The sequence below is a fragment of the Pristis pectinata genome, chromosome 13 (genome assembly GCF_009764475.1).
Source record: "Pristis pectinata isolate sPriPec2 chromosome 13, sPriPec2.1.pri, whole genome shotgun sequence".
Taxonomy (NCBI): domain Eukaryota; kingdom Metazoa; phylum Chordata; class Chondrichthyes; order Rhinopristiformes; family Pristidae; genus Pristis; species Pristis pectinata.
Window position 1 is genome coordinate 6954294 of NC_067417.1, and position 18915 is coordinate 6973208.

Below are 18915 nucleotides of genomic sequence, written 5' to 3' on the forward strand. Positions count from 1 at the left end.
ATTTCACTCAGTGAGCTATTCTTCAGAGGTTGTCTCAGGACCTGACTGTTTGATTCCAGTCAATGATTAATTGTTATCACGTGTAGCTCTGACAGTAGTCTCGGCTGGCAGGTGTTCCTATGTCTACTTGCAACATGGGACACTGAATAGGGATTTGGAGAGAGAAAACTAAAATTACTTTTCTTTCTCCTGCTCTGCCAATTTGCCAATGCGTACTCTCCATCAGTCTGCTTCCAAGTTGACATGAATATCCATTCAACCTATGCAGGCACACAAAAGAACTTGCATCCCAATAGTTCATCCCCACATCCAATTATAAAGCAAGATGTGTGCGATACAATATATTCGGATACAGAATGTGTGTATTTGAGATATGACTTGTAGTAAGCAAGATGCACTTGTTAAAATCAAGTGATTTTGGAATTCTGGTTCCCAAAGTTTCCCTCTAAAGAGCTTTCTTTAGCTTTTGACTGAGTTCATGATAGACATTAATTCACAACAACATTACCAGATCTGGAGGCATGATTTATAAGGAGAGATTGGATGGACTGGGGCTTTTTTCCCTGGAGGGTAGAAGGTTGAGCTGTGACATTATAGATGTATATAAAATCATGAGGGGCATAGATAAGGTGAATGATCACAGTCCTTTTTCCAGGGTGGGGGAATCCAAAACTAGATGACATTTATTTAAGATGAGAGGGGAGAAACTTAAAGGAGATCTGAGGGGCAATTTTTTCACCCAGATGTTGGTGGGTTTATGGAACGAACTGCTAGAGGAACTGGTAATCGTGGGTATAATTACAATGTTTAAATGACATTTGGACAGTTACATGGATAGGAAAAGTTTGGAGGGATATGGGCCAAATGCAGGCAAATGGGACTAGCTCAGGTAGGCAAGTTGGTCGTCATGGACAAGTTGAGCTGAAGAGCTTTTTTCCTTTCTGTATAACTAGGACTCTAATCACAGATATCAATCATCACCCCCATTCTTGCACTGTGTGACTTCTGGATAGACATTAGTCATAGTTTTCAACACCAAACCACTTTTGTCCAAGTATCTACAGGATAGCTGATAGGCCAATTAGACCCTGAAGAAGGCACAAGCTGCCAGAGGAGAGAATGAGAGAGAAAAAAGAGAGCAAAAGAAAGACTTGTAATTATGTAGTCTTTCATGATCTCATGACAACCAAAGCACTTAACAGCCAATAAATTTCCTGTGAAGTATATTCACTGTCGTAATGAAGGAAGTGGTATCCGAAGTTGATGGACAATTAGTATCCTGTTCCTTAATATCTTGATTATTGGTATGGCAAATGATGGATGGTCTTTCCCTATAGTTCCACATTTTTTTTCTTTTCCAAGTTAACGTTATCCAAATCCCTCCTTGTGAATTATTAATGTATCTGTTTCCAGCACATTTTCAATTTGCATATTTTAGATCACCTTTCAATTTTCCCTTTGGATTTTTACCAATTATCTTGGTACAAACTCACTATTTATTCTAATCCTGAATTCCAAAATCTGCTAATCCTTTGAGTTGAAAGAATAAATTAGGGGAGGGTAGAATAGTGGTTAAATCAACAAACTAACAATTTAGAGGTCAAGACCCTTGAACGACACACAAGAGTTCAATTCACAATACAACAGTGGGGGAATTTACATTCAAATAACTAAATAATTCTGGAGCAGTATCAGTAAGGGTGAACAATGAACCAGTGGCCTGTTTCAAAGCATGTCTGGTTCGTTAATGTACTTCAGGAAAAAAAATTCATCTCCTTACCCGACCTGGCCTATTTATGACTCCAGATAAAAATGGACAAAATAGAACAATTCAGCAGAGGAACAGGCCCTTCGGCCCACAACGTCTGCGCTGAACATGATCCCAAATTAAACTAAATCTCTTCTGCCTCCACATGATCCAAATCCCTCCATTCCCTGCACATTCATGTGTCTATCTAACAGCCTCTTAAACGCCACTCTCTTATCTGCTTCCACCGCTCTCCCTGGCAGCCCGTTCCAGGCACCCACCACTCCCTGTGTAAGCAACTTGCCCTGCACATCTCCTTCAAACTTACCCCCTCTCACCTTAATTGAATGCCCTCCAGCATTTGACATTTCTACCTGGGAGAAAGATTCTGATTGTATACCCTATCTATGTCCCTCATAATTTTATAAACTTCTGTCAGGTCTCCCTTCAGCCCCTGATGCTCCAAAGAAAACAACCCAAGTTTGTCCAGCCTCTCCTTATAACTCAGATCCTCTGATCCAGGCAGTATCCTGGTAAACCTCTTCTGCACCATTTCCAAAGCCTCCACATCCTTCCTCCAATGGGGTGACCAGAACTGCACACAATGCTGCAAGTGCCGCCTAACCAGAATTTTAGAAAGCTGCAACATGACTTCCTGACTCTTATACTCAATGTCCCAACCAATGAGGGCAAGCATTCCATATGCCTTCTTTACCACCCTATCTACTTGCATGGCTCCTTTCAAGAAGCAATGGACTTGGACCCCTAGATCCCTCTGTACATCAGTGCTGATAAGGGTCCTGCCATTAAATGTATACTTGCCCCTTACATTAGACTTCCCAAGGTGCAACACCTCACACTTGCTCAGATTAAACTGCATCTGCCATTTCTCCACCCATATCTGTAACTGATCTATATTCTGTGACAGCCTTCTACACTGTCCATAGCTCCACCAACCTTCGTGTCATCTGCAAACTTACTAACCCACCCACCTACATTTTCATCCAAGTCATTCTTATATATCACGAACAACAGAAGCCCCAACATCGATACCTGCAGAACACTGCCGGTCACGAACCTCAAACCAGAATAACACCCTTCGACCACTAACTTCTCTCTTCTCTGGGCAAGACAATTCTGAATCCAAACTACCAAGTCACCATGGATCCCGTGCATCTTAACCTTCTGGATCAGCCCACCATGAAGGACCTTGTCAAATGCCTTACCATAGTCCATGTAGATGCCATCCGCTGCCCTACCCTCATCAATCCTCTTCATCATCTCCTCAAAATACTCAATCAAGTTTGTAAGACATGACACGCACTGCACAAAGCCATCTGACTGTCCCTAAACAGGCCATGTTTTTTTTCCAAAAGTGCGTAAACTCTTAACTACTCTCTGAAATTGCCCAGCAGATCACTCAGTTCAGAGGGCAGATAGAGAGACAGAATAAATGCAAACCTTTTTGGGGTTGTCCACATCTAACAGTCAGTTAAACAGATCAGGAGTGGATCCATATGGTCACTTAAGCATGTTCCATCACATAATGCTGCTCAACTTCCAAATCAACTCCACTTTTCTATCTTATCCAATATCTATTGATTAGACTCAGTGCCCAAAACTGTATCAAACTCCATCTCGAATAAAATCTTTCCATAATCTCCAGCAATAGAAATAAAGAAATGTATCCTCATCTCAGCCCTATAAGGCCAACACCTTATCCATGTCCCCTTATTCTAGTCTTTCCATCTGGAGGAAGTAGCCTCTCGCCATCTATTCCAGCAAGTGTCAGAACTACAACTAAATCAGTGCTCTCTTCCAAGCTCAAGAAAGCACAGGTTCACCCTTTTCATCCCTTTCAAAGGAGCAGCCTTCCTCGTTTCCATGATAATTAGAGAACTCTTAAGTATTTGTAGCCATTATTTTGCAGTCATTCCACTGAATAGATTAACTTCAAAATGCAACAACAACCTCTCGCTCAACATCAGAGCTCATTGTTGACTTTAGGAAGGGGAAGGAGGGCGAATATGTGCCAGAATATGTTGGGGAAGCGATGGAGGAGAGGGTCAGCAGCTATAGGTTCCTGACCATTAACATATTGACTGTGCCCCGCAAGTCGATCCAATCACAATGAAGGTATGCCAGCATTTTTACTTTCTTCAAAGGTTGAAGAGGTTGGCATATCACTGAACGCTAACAAATTTGTACTGTTGAAAGTATCCTGACTGGCTGCATCAGGGTCTGGTATGACATTTCAAATGCACAGGAATGTAAGAGGCTGCAGTGAGTAGTGGACTCAGCCCAATACATCAGAGACACATCCCTCCACACCATCGGTAATATCTACATGAGACACTGCCTCAAGAAGGCAACACCTGTCATCAAAGGTCCCCGCCATCCGGGCCATGCCATCTTTTCAAAGCTACCGTCTGGCAGGAGGCACAGAAGCCTGAAGTCCCACACTACCAGGTTTAAGAACAGCGACTTCCCTTCAACCATTCGGTTCTTGAACCAACCTGCACAACCCTAATCACTACCTCAGAATAGGAACATTATGACCACTTGGACCACTTTGCATGCAATCTACTTTATTTGTTCTTCATGTATTCTTTCTTGTATAATTGTGTATAGTTTATGCTTAATTTATGTTTTTCTTGTGAATGTTGTGTATCTGATGCTCTGTGCCTGTGATGCTGCTGCAAGTAAGTTTTTCACTGCACTTGTGCATATGTGTACTTGTGCATATGACACTAAACCCAAGTTTGACTCAACTTTGACTTTGAAATATTTCCCCGCATATTGAGCTGATGTGTATTTATTTCAGAAATGTTGGTTTGATTCAGATGGTAGCTCCTTTACTCTTCAACCAGATGAGCCTTGTTCCATTGACCTGAACACAAACCAGGATGTGATGCAGCTCCTGCATCATCAGAGTTCTTGCTTCTCGGTGGTAGCAGTAAGTTAGACCATACATGGTAGATTTTGTGCATTCTGCAGCACTGACCAAATTAACCATGATGGCTTGAGAATGATGTCTGAGTCTACAACCAAATGCAGCAAAACAGACTTTGATATTACTGCAACACTGCCAAAATGACCTCAAGCTCCACAAAGTTGACTGTGCATTGCCTAAATGCTTACACTGACAAGATTGAAAATAATGAAACTGTGAGGAACATCACTTTCTCTGGGCCAAATTAGTTTGGCACTTTCCCACAAGTACAAACTTTACTTGACCAAGAGCCAATTCTGAGACCAGAAAATTGTGCAGCACAACTTTTTTTGTTGTGTAGTTGATGGTCAGGTGATTTGATCAACCACTTTACTGAAGTCCAGGACTTATGCCCCATTATCAACATGGCCTATAGCGCTTTCTGTAAATTACATGTGAGTTGAATTGCAAACCGAGAATTATAATCAAGAGGTGATAGAACATAGAACATAGAACAGTACAACACAGGACAGGCCCTTCGGCCCACAATGTTGTGCAGACATAGCTAATCCCTCCTACCTACAGGATGCCCATATCTCTCCATTTTCCTCTCATTCATGTGCCCATCCAAGCCTCTCTTAAAAGCCCCCAGTGAATTTGCCTCCACCACCCTATCAGGCAATGCATTCCAGGCATCCACCACTCTCTCAGTAAAAAAAACATACTCCTCACGTCTCTTCTGAACCTACCCCCTCTCACCTTAAATGCATGCCCTCTGGTAGTGGATCCTTCCATAATGGGAAAAAGTTATTGTTTATCTATGCCCCTCATAATTTTATACACCTTCAACAGATCACCCCTCAGCCTCTGCAGCTCCAGAGAAAAATGCCCAAGTTTATCCAGCCTCTCCTGATAGCACATGCTCTCTAATCCAGGCAGCATCCTAGTAAACCTCCTCTGTACTCTCTCTAAAGGCTCAACATCCTTTCTATAGTAAGGTGACCAGAACTGCACACAATACTCTAAATGCGGCCAAACATGAGTTCTATGAAGCTCATGGTGTGTTTTCCCTGGTCATTTGTTTCACCTGCACAGAAATGGTAGCATCTGAACTTGTATATGTGTTACCTGTATTAAAAGATTCACACACAATGTTAACATAAGGAAGACAGATCAGTTTCTGATGGATAGAGATCCAACACTAAAGGGCACAGATTCAAGATCATTGGCAAAGGAAACAGAAGGAAGAAATTCTTTTTTGAGTGCACCAAGTTGTTACCAAGATGTAAGATCATAAGATCAGGGAAACAATAGAATGGTGGTGACATTACTGGGTTGGTATCCTGAGGTTTGAACCATTGGTTGAGTGGTTGGAGTTTGAATCCCATCAAAGCAGTTGAAAAGGTTTGAATTCTGTTAATTAAGCATCCTGGAATTTAAAAAGTAGGATCAATAATGATGACCTTGCAGGTACCAGACTAGATTCCTGAATGCCTTCCAGAGATGTAAGTCAGTTGTCTACGCCCAACCTGGCCTGTATGTGACTCTACCTGACGTTGGTTCTATCAAAGAGTAAGTTGAGCCCTGGTGAAGGGTCTCGGCCCAAAACGTTGTTTGTTCATTTCCCTCCACAGATGCTGCCTGACCTGATGAGTTCCTCCAGCATTTTGTGTGCGTTACTCCAGATTTCCAGCACCTGCAGTCTCCCTTGCGTAGAGGTTTAGTCTCCTACTCTTTCTTTATAGTATCTGTCAAGTATCTGTCCCCTCATATTTTGCAGACTGCTATTAAAATTGTGACTTCAAGCAAAATGCGTGACACTTTCTAAAATGTACCAAGCTGCCTTTACCTTACATCACAGCACTGAGGGATTCCCTTCACCACTGAGACTGTTGTGATTTAAGAAGGAATCACACTATCACCTTCTCAAGGTCATTTAGGGAAGTATAATATGACTGGCCTTTCCAGAAACATTCATATTCCCGAATAAACAACAAAAACAAATGTAATGACAATGAGGACAATGCATCTCTATAGAACTCCAGTTAGGCCGCATTTAGAGTCTTGAGTGCAATTCTGATCACCTCACTGTCGGAAGGATGTCGAGGCTTTAGAGAGGGTCCAGAGGAGGTTTACTAGGATGCTGTCTGGATTAGAGGGCATGTGATATCAGGAGAGGCTGGATAAACTTGGGCTCTTTTCTCTGGAGCGGCAGAGGCTGAGGGGTGATCTGTTGGAAGTGTATAAAATTATGAGGGGCATAGATAGGGTGGACAAGCAATATCTTTTTCCCATTATTATGTGATCCAATACCAGAGGGCATGCATTTAAGGTGAGGGGGGTAGGTTCAGAAGACGACGTGAGGGGTACGTCTTTTACTTAGAGAGCGGTGGATGCCTGGTATGCGTTGCCTGATAAGGTGGTGGAGGCAAATTCATTGGGGTCTTTTAAGAGGGGCTTGGATGGGCACATGAATGAGAGGAAAATGGAGGGAAATGGGCATTCTGTAGCTAGGAGGGATTAGCTATGTTGGCGCAAAATTGTGGGCCAAAGGGCCTGTTCTGTGTTGTACTGTCTTATGTTCTATGTTCTAGGACAATGGAAGCAGATTTTATGCTGATTTACAAAAAGGAATTGGCTGAATACTTAAAATTATGATACAAGAGTACAGAGCCTTGGGGGGAAAAGGTGATGAAGGGAGACTAATTGCTTAGTTCTTTCAGGAAGCAAGCGTAAAAAAAATGGGTCAAATGGTCTTGATAGGCACTGCATGATTTTATGAATTTGTTTTACATCTTCCTTACATTCTTCATTCCTTGGTCAACATCACACCTACACTTAAACAGGTCATCCTTTGCTGAATACATTGGTATTGACTACCACGTTTCTTGACACAGGCTACTCATCGGAAAAAAAAAGTAATTTGTGTGAAATGTTTCCAGGGCCATTCTCAGAGATGTGATTAGGCATATATGACTTTCTTCATAAGTAACATGTTTCATTCCTTGGACTGTTTCTCGTTTTGTTTCTTTGCCTGGATCCCTCGGGCTGCCTGCGTGTTATGTTGGATGAGATCCTTGATGTTCAGTGACATTCACCCAGGAGGTTTGCCTGTGATATATACTGCGCAGAGTTTATTGGGGTTCCTGCTGATATTGTAATGGTAGGAATATCAATTGGGACTTTAACATCCAGCCCAGGCAAATTAAACTTGTGAAGTGTCTGAGAAGGTGACAGTCCACAGAGCTTGCTTACATACACTTGTACACACCAGGAACAAGTCCTCTGATAAAATAAATGGGGGAAGGGAATCAAACAATATTAAAACCAAAATAGATTTTTTGAACATGTAAAATTTATAGAAAAAACTGATTGGAATTGTTATCCAATGATTTCCTTCAGCACACCACTTCCAATGAAATCTTTGAATATAGTTAGTGCTGTGTTACCATGACAACATCCTGACCCAATTGTTCGACATCAGATTCTACCTTTAAGCACATTGCAAAAAAAAACCCTTTTGGACCGTAGTTCCCAACCCTTTCAAAAGACTGTAACTTCTTGGTCTTTTGATCAGCAGTGTGGGTTGTGAGCAGGGATGCAGAGAGTCCTTGGGGGGATATGGACAGGACGAGTGAATGGGCAAATGACATGGCAGATGGAATACTCCCCCCCCAACCCTTTGTCCCTCCAACCCCTCCCTGTCGGACAGAAGATACAAAAGCTTGTGAGCACATACCACCAGGTTCAAGTTCAGCTTGTATCCCGCTCGTTTCTTTTTGTAGCTACCATCGAGCAGGAGGTACAGAAGCCCGAAGTCCCACACCCCCATGTTCAAGAACAGCTACTTCCCTTCAACCATTGGGTTCTTGAACCAACCGGCACAACCCTAATCACTATAGGTTGACAACACTCTGATCACTTTGATCACTTTGCATTAAAATGGACTTTTTATTTGTTCTAATTGTGTTCTTTCTTGTAAAAACTGTGTATAATTTGTGTTTAATTTATGTTTTTCTAGTGAATGCTGCTTGTTTGATGCTGTGCCTGTGATGCTGCGGCAAGTAAGTTTTTCATTGCACCTGTGCACACATGTGCTTGTGCATTTGACAATAAACTCGACTTTGACTTTGAAATCTGCCATCCAACTTGACTTTATAACTTTGTTATCAGACTCTTGAACAAACCTCTCATACGCTAAAGGATGAACTCTTGATCTCCCAATCTACCTCGTTGTGGCCCTTGTAATTTATTTGTCTACCTGCACTGTACTAGATTCTGCATTCTGTTTTCCTTTTTACTACCCCAATGTACCTATGCACGCAAACAAACACTTTTCACTCTCTCGGTAATAGTGACAATAATAAACCGATTCCAATTCCAATTCCATTGGTCAATCCACCACACACTCCACAGTCCAACTGCCAATTGGAAAGCAAAGTGACTCTTAGTTGCTACGCATAAGGCAGCTACTGCATTTTCTCCATTGCAACCTGTATAACACTTCAAAAACTTACTTCAATATACTTCTAGAAGTTCCGCGATCACACTTCAACAGGCGGCAGCACAGTGGATCAGCTAGTAGAGCTATCGCCTCATAGCTCCAGCGACCCAGGTTCAATCCTGACCTCCAGCGCTGAAGGTCTGGAGTTTACATCTTCTGCCTATGACATGGAGGTTGGTCGGTTAATTAGCCACTGTAAAGTGCCCCTAGTGTGGAGGTGAGTGGTAGAATCTGGGGAGTATGGTGAAAATAAAATGAGATTAGCGTAGGTTTAGTATCCCATGCTCTTTTCTCACTCCATCTGATCTACCCAAGCCCTCTGACACACACCCTTCTTTCCAAGTCACTCCCCACCGCGCCTGTCCCCCATCTCCCACTTTCCCCCATGCCACCCCATCTGCCCATCACCCACACATTCCTCTCATTGGGTCCCTTTCCCCCCCACTGTTCCCCTCTGCCCTCCCCACCTCCCTTAGTTGGTTCCTCCTCACCTTCCTCTCCCATCAGATTCCATCACCCGCGGCCCTTTGTTGCCTCCACCTATCACCTCCGTCACTTTCTCCACCTTTTCCTCCCCCAGGTGACTCCATCTGCCAATCTACCCCTCTTCACCTGGATCCACCTATCACTTGCCCTGCCCCGTCCCCCTCATCTCTTTACACTGGCCATCTCCCCTCTACTCTTTCAATCCAGGTGAAGAGTCTCAACCCAAAACGTCAACTGTCCATTTCCCTCCATAGATTCATCCTGACCCCCTGCGTTCCTCCAGCTTCTAGTTTGTTGCTCCAGATTCTAGCATCTGCAGTCTCTTGTGTCTCTAAGGTTAGTATAAGAAGGTACTTGATGATCAGTGAAGACTTGGTGAGCCACATGCATGCTGCATAACTCTGTGAACAAGCATAGCCGCAAAATCCATCAGTATATCTTGAAATAGACGTGAAAATCTGTACATTTAGTTCTTACATTTATAATTCCCCAAATCAGCTCTCCAAGACACGAGGAAGGTTGAAGGAATCTGTAAACCTTCACTTAGGGAAAAGCAAAGGGTTCGATGTGAAAAATTATGGTATTCAAGATTAAGGCATAAATTAACAAAGTTAAGTCTAATCATCCTGATAAATGGTTTGAATACTTAGTGATACAAATGTAAAGCCTAGAAAGTTAAGAAGCAGGACAAGAAGACAAATGAAACTTTTTTAACCTTAGAGGTAATCAGCTCCTGGAATAAGTTATTTGCAAAGAACATTTAGTCAGGTGCAATAAATCAGGGGGAAACTAAGATTTAGAAGATAACTGATTTGAAATTCCTTTGCATAACTCCAAATAAAAACCAACTGCTATGCAGTTGAACATTAGCTGACCTGGAGAAGAGAGATATTGCATTCAGCGTATTATACACCCATATACCTTGGAAACAGGCCTTTCGGCCCACTAGGTCAGTGCTGTTCATCAAGCATACATTTACACGAATCTCATTTTTCTCCCCACATTCTCAGTAATTCCCTCCAGATTCCGCCATTCACCTACACAGTCAAGGCAATTTACTGTGGCCAATTAACCTCCCATCCCTCACATCTTTGGGGTGTGGGAGGAAATCTGAGCACCTTCAAGTTCCTAGGTGTCAACATCTCAGAGGATCTATCTTGGGCTCAACACATTGATGTAATCACAAAGAAGGCATGTCAGTGGCTCTACTTCGTTAGGAGTTTGAGGAGATTTGGTGTGTCACCAAAGACTCTTGCAAATTTCTATAGATGTACGGTGGAGAGCATCCTGACTGGTTGCATCACCGCCTGGTATGGAGGCTCTAATGCACAGGATTGGAAGAGGCTGCAGAGGGTTGTAGACTCAGCCAGCTCCATCACGGGCACAACTCTCCCCACCATCGAGGACATCTTCAAGAGGCGATGCCTCAAGAAGGCAGCATCCATCATTAAGGACCCTCACCATCCGGGACATGCCCTCTTCTCATTATTACCATCGGGGAGGAGGTACAGGAGCCTGAAGACCCACACTCAATGATTCAGGAACAGCTTCTTCCCCTCTGCCATCAGACTTCTGAACGGTCCATGAACCCATGAACACTATATACACTCATTATTCCTTCTGTTTTTGCACTAATTATTTATTTTTGTAATGTATAGATTTTTATGTCTCTGCACTGTACTGCTGCCACAAAACAACAGGTTTCACGTCATATGTCAGTGATAACAAACCTGATTCTGATTCTGATTCTGATTCACCTGCAGAAAATCCCTAGGGTCACAAGGAGAAACTGCAAGCTCCACACCAACAGCACTGGAGGTCAGGATCAAACCCAGTCTCTGAAGGTGTGAGCCAGTATCTTTACCTTCTACACCATTTCTGGGAGTCTGAGTGCCTATTGGGAAATACAACTCCTGACTTTTTGGCAGTATTGTCTCTTGTGTTATCAACTTTCTTGTGGCGCAAGACTCCCTTTTCATGATGTCACAGTCATGCAACATCCAAAATTTGCTTGCCTCACTTGTCAGTAAAAGGTCAGCTCTATTTCATTTTCGTCCAAGATCTAATTTTTACTACCTTCATTTCCCCTGAACCGTACGAGTTAAAGAGTGAAAACTCAATCTGCATTCTTCTCCTCACTGACGTCTATGACCTCCTATGACCTCGTGTCTGCCTCGTGTCTGCCTCGATGGCTTATCTCTTGTTGGCCTCAGGATCATTCCAGGCTGCAGCTGTTGGCCTGTGCAGCACAGCTTACTGCTCACTGCTGCATTAAGGAAGCCACCCGACTCTGTGCTGAGGGAGAGGAGATTTCACCTACTTATCCTTTTGTTCACAGGAGCAGGCAGAGACAACTTGGAGATTACCCTGCATTGCAGCCATAGATTCATAGAGTCATAGAGTCATACAGCATGGAAACAGGCTCTTCAGCCCAACTGGTCCATGCTGACCAAAATTCCCATCTGACCTAGTCCCATTTTTCTGGATTTGGCCCATATCCCTCCAAACCTTTCCTATCCATATACCTGTCCAAGCACCTCTCAAATATTGTTAACGTACCTGCCTCAACAACTTCCTCTGGCAGCTCCCTGGGAGAAAGATAGTGTGCATTGACCCTATCTATACCCCTCATGATTTTATACATGTCTCCAAAGTGGTGTATATAGTCTTCTCCAATTACAGGAATTTGTAATCTGCACTCATGTAGTATTATCCTCATGCAGCCCAGTTCAATCACGCAAACCAGCCTCCCCTCCATTGACTCAGTCTACACTTCCCGCTGCCTTGGAAAAGAGCCAACATAGTCAAGGACCCCTCCCACCCTGGTCATTCTCTCTTCCCCTCCCTCCCGTTGGGCAGGAGATATAAAAGCTTGAGAACATGTACCACCAGACTCAATCACAGCTTCTATCCTGCTGTTATCAGACCCTTGAACGGAACTCTCATATGCTAAAAGAAGAACTCCTGAAGTCTTGATCTCCCAATCTACCTCGTCACTGCCCTTGCATTTTGTCTACCTGCACTTCACTTTCTCTGTAATTGCAACACCATATTCTGAAATCCTTTTTCTTTTTACGACCTTGATGTAATTATGGATGGCACACAAACAAAAGCTTTTCACTGTATCTCGGTACACCTGGGAATAATCAATCAACATCAATCCCAATCTCTGGTGAAAACTTGCCTGAGAATCTCTGACCAGAGGTGTCTGCATATAGATCTGGAGGGCCTCTGTAGATGTCATGCACATAGAACATTCGTCCTGTCAGTATGGTTCTTTCCCAGCCTGACTAGATTGGGAAATAGACCTCACAGTCAATAACTCTATGATTCTTCTCCCTGCTCTACTAACCCAACTGCTGCACCCTGTCCAATCATTTCCACATCCAACATTCAATACGAAGCAACACTCCCAGAAGTTGGAAGAGTGCTACTTGTAACGTTATTAAGAACCGCCCACAGGATTGCACCTGCAGAGCTAAGTGATGACAGCTGGAGGAACTTGCATAGAGAATTGATAGAGAAGCCCCACACTGAAACTGATGTAGTGTAACATTACACACGATAGTCATGGAATCATAGAGATATACAGCATAGCAACAGGCCCTTCGGCCCACCACATCCATGCTGACCTTTTTGCTCATTGACACTTATCCCATTTACCTGCATTAGAACCATATCCTTCTACACTTTACCTACTTAAATATCTGTCAAAATGCATCTTAAACAGTAATTGTATCTAATTCCACCATCACCTCCAGCAACACATTCCAGGTATCAACTACACTGTCTGTAAAATGGAGACACAAGAGACTGTAGATGCTGGAATCTGGAGCAACATAAGATCTGCTGGACGAAGTCACTGTGTCGAGCAGCTTCCCTGGGGGAAAAGGAAATGTCAACGTTTCGCCTTGAAACTCTGCATAGACAACTCCTTTCCCCCCACAGATGCTGCTCGACCCACTGAGTTCCTTCAGCAGATTGTTAGTTACTCTGTGTAAAAAAAAACTCACCCCTCAAATCCCTTCTGAATTTCCTATCTCTCACCTTAAATCTATGCTGTATTTTCATAAGATGAGATATCTTTACTAGTCACATGTACATCGAAACACACAGTGAAATGCATCTTTTGCGTAGAGTGTTCTGGGGGCAGCCCACAAGTGTCGCCACATTTCCGGTGCCAACATAGCATGCCCACAACTTCCTAACCCGTACGTCTTTGGAACGTGGGAAGAAACCAGAGCACCCAGAGGAAACCCATGCAGGGCATGGGGAGAACGTATAACTCCTTACAGACAGCGGCGGGAATTGAACCCGGCTCACTGGCACTGTAATAGCATTACGCTAACCGCTACACTATCGTGCCTGCCCATTTGTTTTTGATCCTCTTACCAGGAGAAAAAGATTTTGATGATGTACCCTATCTATGCCTCTCATAATCTTATATACTTGTATCATGTCTCCCTTCAGCCTCCTTTGCTTCGGGGAAACAAGCCAAGCCTATCTGATCTCTACACATCACTAAATTCTTTCAATCCAGGCAATGTCCTGGTGAATCTCCTCTGCTCTCTCTCCAATGCAACCACATCCTTCCTATAGTGTGGTGACCAGAAGTGCACACAGTCCTCCAGTTTAGGCCCAACCAGTGTTTTGTAAAGTTACAACATAACATCCTCTTATATTCCAGCCATTATTTTCTTATTTTCTGCCAGGTTCTGCTCCACCCCTTCTCCCCACCTTTTTATACCGGCTACCTCCCCTCTTTCCTTCCAGTCCTGATGAAGGGTCTCGACCCAGAACGTCAACTGTCCATTTCCCTCCACAGATGCTCCCTGACCCACTGAGTTTCCTCCAGTGTTTGTATATTGCTCTTATCTTCCATGCCCTGACCTAAAAGTTAAGTATCTTCTTCACCACCCTGCCCACCTGTGTTGTCAACCACACTCTTCTGGGAACCTTGCAACTGAAGCTCTCAATCTTTATGGGATTTTTTTTTACAGGATTTTTTATTTTTTCATGGGACTTTTACCAATACTTGTAGTGTAAGTTATAACATTGTTTTAAAACTATTAAAATGCAGTAAAGCATTTTCAAGGCCACCTTGATCAGACTGGCAAAATTAAAAGTCAGGAGATTTTAAAAGGAGAATGTCTCGTTATATTTGTAGTTTCAGAGATCGTCAATGACTTCCCCAATAATAAAAATAAATACATCTCAAGATCTTTGAGTACTTGACGATATATTATGTCAATGCACAGATATTAATAACGTTATCATAAATTATATAATAGTGTATTCCACTTAACACACAGCAAGATTGTAAAGTTGCAGGAGCTGTTCAATAAATGATGTGTTAAAGGCAAGAAGGATTGTATATTTTGTGGCTGAAAGTAGGTAAATTGTGTGCCGACCAGACACAGGACAGCAATGACTGCTTCAAATCGTTGTATATCTGCAAGGTCTGCGGGGTAACCCCCAGCCTGGGTGAATCATGCTGCAGCTAAGGATGTGGGCTAGGAGGGGAATGTTGTTGGGAAGATGTGATGGACGGTCACCTTTTGAGTTCCAGTTGCGGAAAATAAGTTGTAAATAGTAAGTCAGTAAATGCTGATGTGCTCTGTGTGTGTGTGTGTGTGTGTGTGTGTGTGTGTGTGTGTGTGTGTGTGTGTGTGTGTGTGTGTGTGTGTGTGTGTGTGTGTGTGTTCGGGTGTGTGTGTGGGTGTGTGTGGTGTGTATATATGTGTGTGTGTGTGCTGTGTATGTGGTGTGTATGTGTGTGTGTGGTGTGTATGTATTTGTGTGGTGTGCATGTGTGTGTGTGTGTATGGTGTGTATGTGTGTGTATGTGTGTGTATATAGGGGTATATATGTGTAGGGGTGTGTATGTGTATGTATGGTGTGTGTGTGGTGTGTTTGTGTATATGTGTGTAGGGGTGTGTATGTGTGTGGGGGGGGGGGGGCAGGGTTGAATGTGTTACTATTAGGAGCAGGAGAGGATTCCAGCTCCTGATTGCTATCTGGTGATCATTCCCAGGAATCTGGACAATGGGAAGATTAAAGTTAGATGCAAACCTTTCCACTTGAGAACGAATTCTTGCCTGTCACCATCTAGCCTCATGGGTGGGTAGTCCCAGTGTCAGCTGTGGCTCAGTGGGCTGCTCATTTCTGTCTGAGTCATAATGTCTGTGGCTATTGGTATTGGTTTACTATTGTTGCATTTACCGAGATACAGAGAAAAGCTTTTGTTTTGTGTGCTGTCCAGACAGATCATGCCATACATAAGTACATCAAGGTAATAAAAGGAAAACAGAATGCAGAATATGGTGTTACAGTTACAGAGAAAGAGCAGTGCAGGTAGACGAATACGTGAAACGGCCACAATGAGGTAGAGATCAATAGATCATCTTTAGCATATGAGAAGTCCATTCAAGAGTCTGATAGCAGTGGGATAGAAGCTGTCCTTGAGCCTGGTGGTACATGTTCTTAAGCTTTTATATGTCCTGCCCAATGGGAGAGGGGAGAAGAGAGAATCACCAGGATGGGAGGGGCTTTTGATTATGTTGGATACTTCCCCGAGTCAGTGGGAAGCGTAGACAGAGCCAATGGAGGGTAGGTTGGTTTGTACGATGACCCACCCCAGAGACCTGAGCATGAAAATTTGGACTAACCTTCCATGGAGTTCTGAGGGAGTGCCACCTGTAGGGTATGATGGTGCAGACAATGATGACTTGTGCTGTTGAAGGTCCAAGGAACCTCAGGCTTCCATGTGTGTGCTTACTGACAGATTCAGAAGGCAAACCAGTCAGTTCACTCTTCTGGTGGGGCTCAGTTGTGCCGAGGTTTCCCAGTGAAGTCTTACCTCTGAGCTCCCACCCCCCAGTCTGGATTAACCCCACGATCTGAGACCTCAGTGATCTCACTGGAGATTGTGGGGCTAAAGGCAAGGTAGAAAATGTTAAAAGTTATGCTAGTTTGGTTTAATGTTTTAAAATTATTTATAGGTGTTTTATGTGGTTCACCTCACTGCAATTTTTAACTTTAAAAAATTAATAATTTTTAATTTCTTCATTATTTGCTGTGATTTTAATGGTTCGAAATGCATTTGAAAGTGAGAGGCTTTTAAAAATCAATGACAGCTTTTGCAGCAGCTCGATCCTGAACCCAATCCACACCCTGTCTCCATTGTGCCAACCACCACAACCTGGCATGTGTGCTTTGGGGGTGAGGACACATCACTGACCACCTGAGGCCCCGTCACTCAACAGATCACGTCACTGGGTTCCGGGGTGCAGAAAGCCAGCAAGGTTGAGTCTCAATCTCTTCCCAGGTATGGGCAGGCATAAGTGGATTGTGTGGGGGAGGGTGGGAGGGGCATGAGAGGTGTGACCCAGCCTGATGTTAAACTCTGGTCCTGTTGAGGATGAGAGGTGACTTGATAGAAGTGTACAAGACGATAAGAGGCATAGATCGAGTGGACAGTCAGAGACTTTTTCCCAGGGTGAAGATGGCTAACATGAGGGGACATAATTTTAAGGTGATTGGAGGAAGGTATAAGGGGGATTTCAGGGGTAAGTTTTTTACACAGAGAGTGGTAGGTGCGTGGAACGCACTGCTGGCAGAGGTTGTGGGGGCAGATACATTAGGGACATTTAAGAGACTCTTAGATAGCCACATGAATGATAGTGAAATGGAGGGCTATGTGGGAGGGAAGGGTTAGATAGATATTAGAGCAGGATAAAATGTCGGCACAACATCCTGCATTGTGTTGTAATGTTCTATGTTCTATATGTTCCCTCAGGTGGAAGCAAAAGATCCCTCAGCAGTACAGCAAGGAAGAGCTGAAGGTTGAAATGATCAAACTCATTTATTAATTAACATCTCTGTACTGATTAAGATCACCTTACTCTTGTTTCCACCATTTTTTATGATGTGGGCATTGCTTTCAAGATCAGTATTCATTGCCCATCACTAATTGACAGTGTTTTAAGATTCACCCAGAGAAAGCATCCTAACTAGATGCATCACAGCTTGGCTTGCTCTGCCAAGGCCTGCAAGGAATTGAAGAGAGTTGTGAATGCAGCCCAGTCAATCACGCAAACCAGCCTTCCCTCCATTGACTTCGTCTACACTTCCTACCGCCTCTGGAAAGCAGCCAACATAATCAAGGACCCCTCCCACCCCAGTCATTCTCTTTCTCCCCTCTCCCGCAGGTGTGAAGGTTCAAAGCCTGAGAGCACAAACCACCAGACTCAAGCACAACTTCTATCCCACCGTTATCAGGCTATTGAATGGACCTTGCAAGCATTAAAAGATGAATTTTTGATCTCCCAATCTTCCTCATTGTGGCCCTTGCACTTTATTTACCTGACTGCACTGCACCTTTCTCTATAACTGTACCATATAGTCTGCATTCTGTTTACTTTTACCATCTTGATGTAATTACATTTGGCATGATCTGTCTAGATGGCACACGGAGCAAAAGTTTTTCACTCTATCTCGGTACATGTGACAGTAATAAATCAATACCATACCAACTAATCTGGTGGATCCAGAGTCACATATTGGCCAGACCAGGTGAGACAGGTGAAAGAAAAAACAGGTATGCTATGGCAATAATCCAGTGCTTTCCCATGACTAACATCTGAAAAAAAAATAAATTATTAAATGAATTGCATTTCACAGATTCCTTGGTGATTGCTGGTGATCCACGTGTAACATTGGATCATTTGCTATCTCTCTGCCAGCATAAACTGATCTTGCAGGGAACTTCCTACTTCTACATTTCACAGCTTTTATATTCCTTAGCTCGTGTTCCGTCCCTCTCAATGACGTCATTAACTATCAACCAGATAACATCACCATGGCAATTTTGATCTCACCCTATCAGAGATATTCCATTTGTCTTATCCAGCCCTCCCCATCAGTTGAAACTATCTTTTCTCTCTTCCTATTTTTTTTTATTCTAATTGTGTTCTTTCATTTAAAATTATGTATAATTATTTTTTTTGTGAATGCTGTTTATCTGATGGTCTGTGCCTGTGATGCTGCTGCAAGTAAGTTTTTCATTGCACCTGTGCACACATGTACTTGTGCATGTGACAATAAACTCGACTTTGATGGGTCTTCAACCTAAAATGTTAACTCTGCTTCTTAATCCATAGATGCTGCCTGACCTGCTGAGTATTTCCAGCATTTTTTGTTTTTATCTTTAAATTGTGTTCATCAGGTATTGTTGACCACTAAACT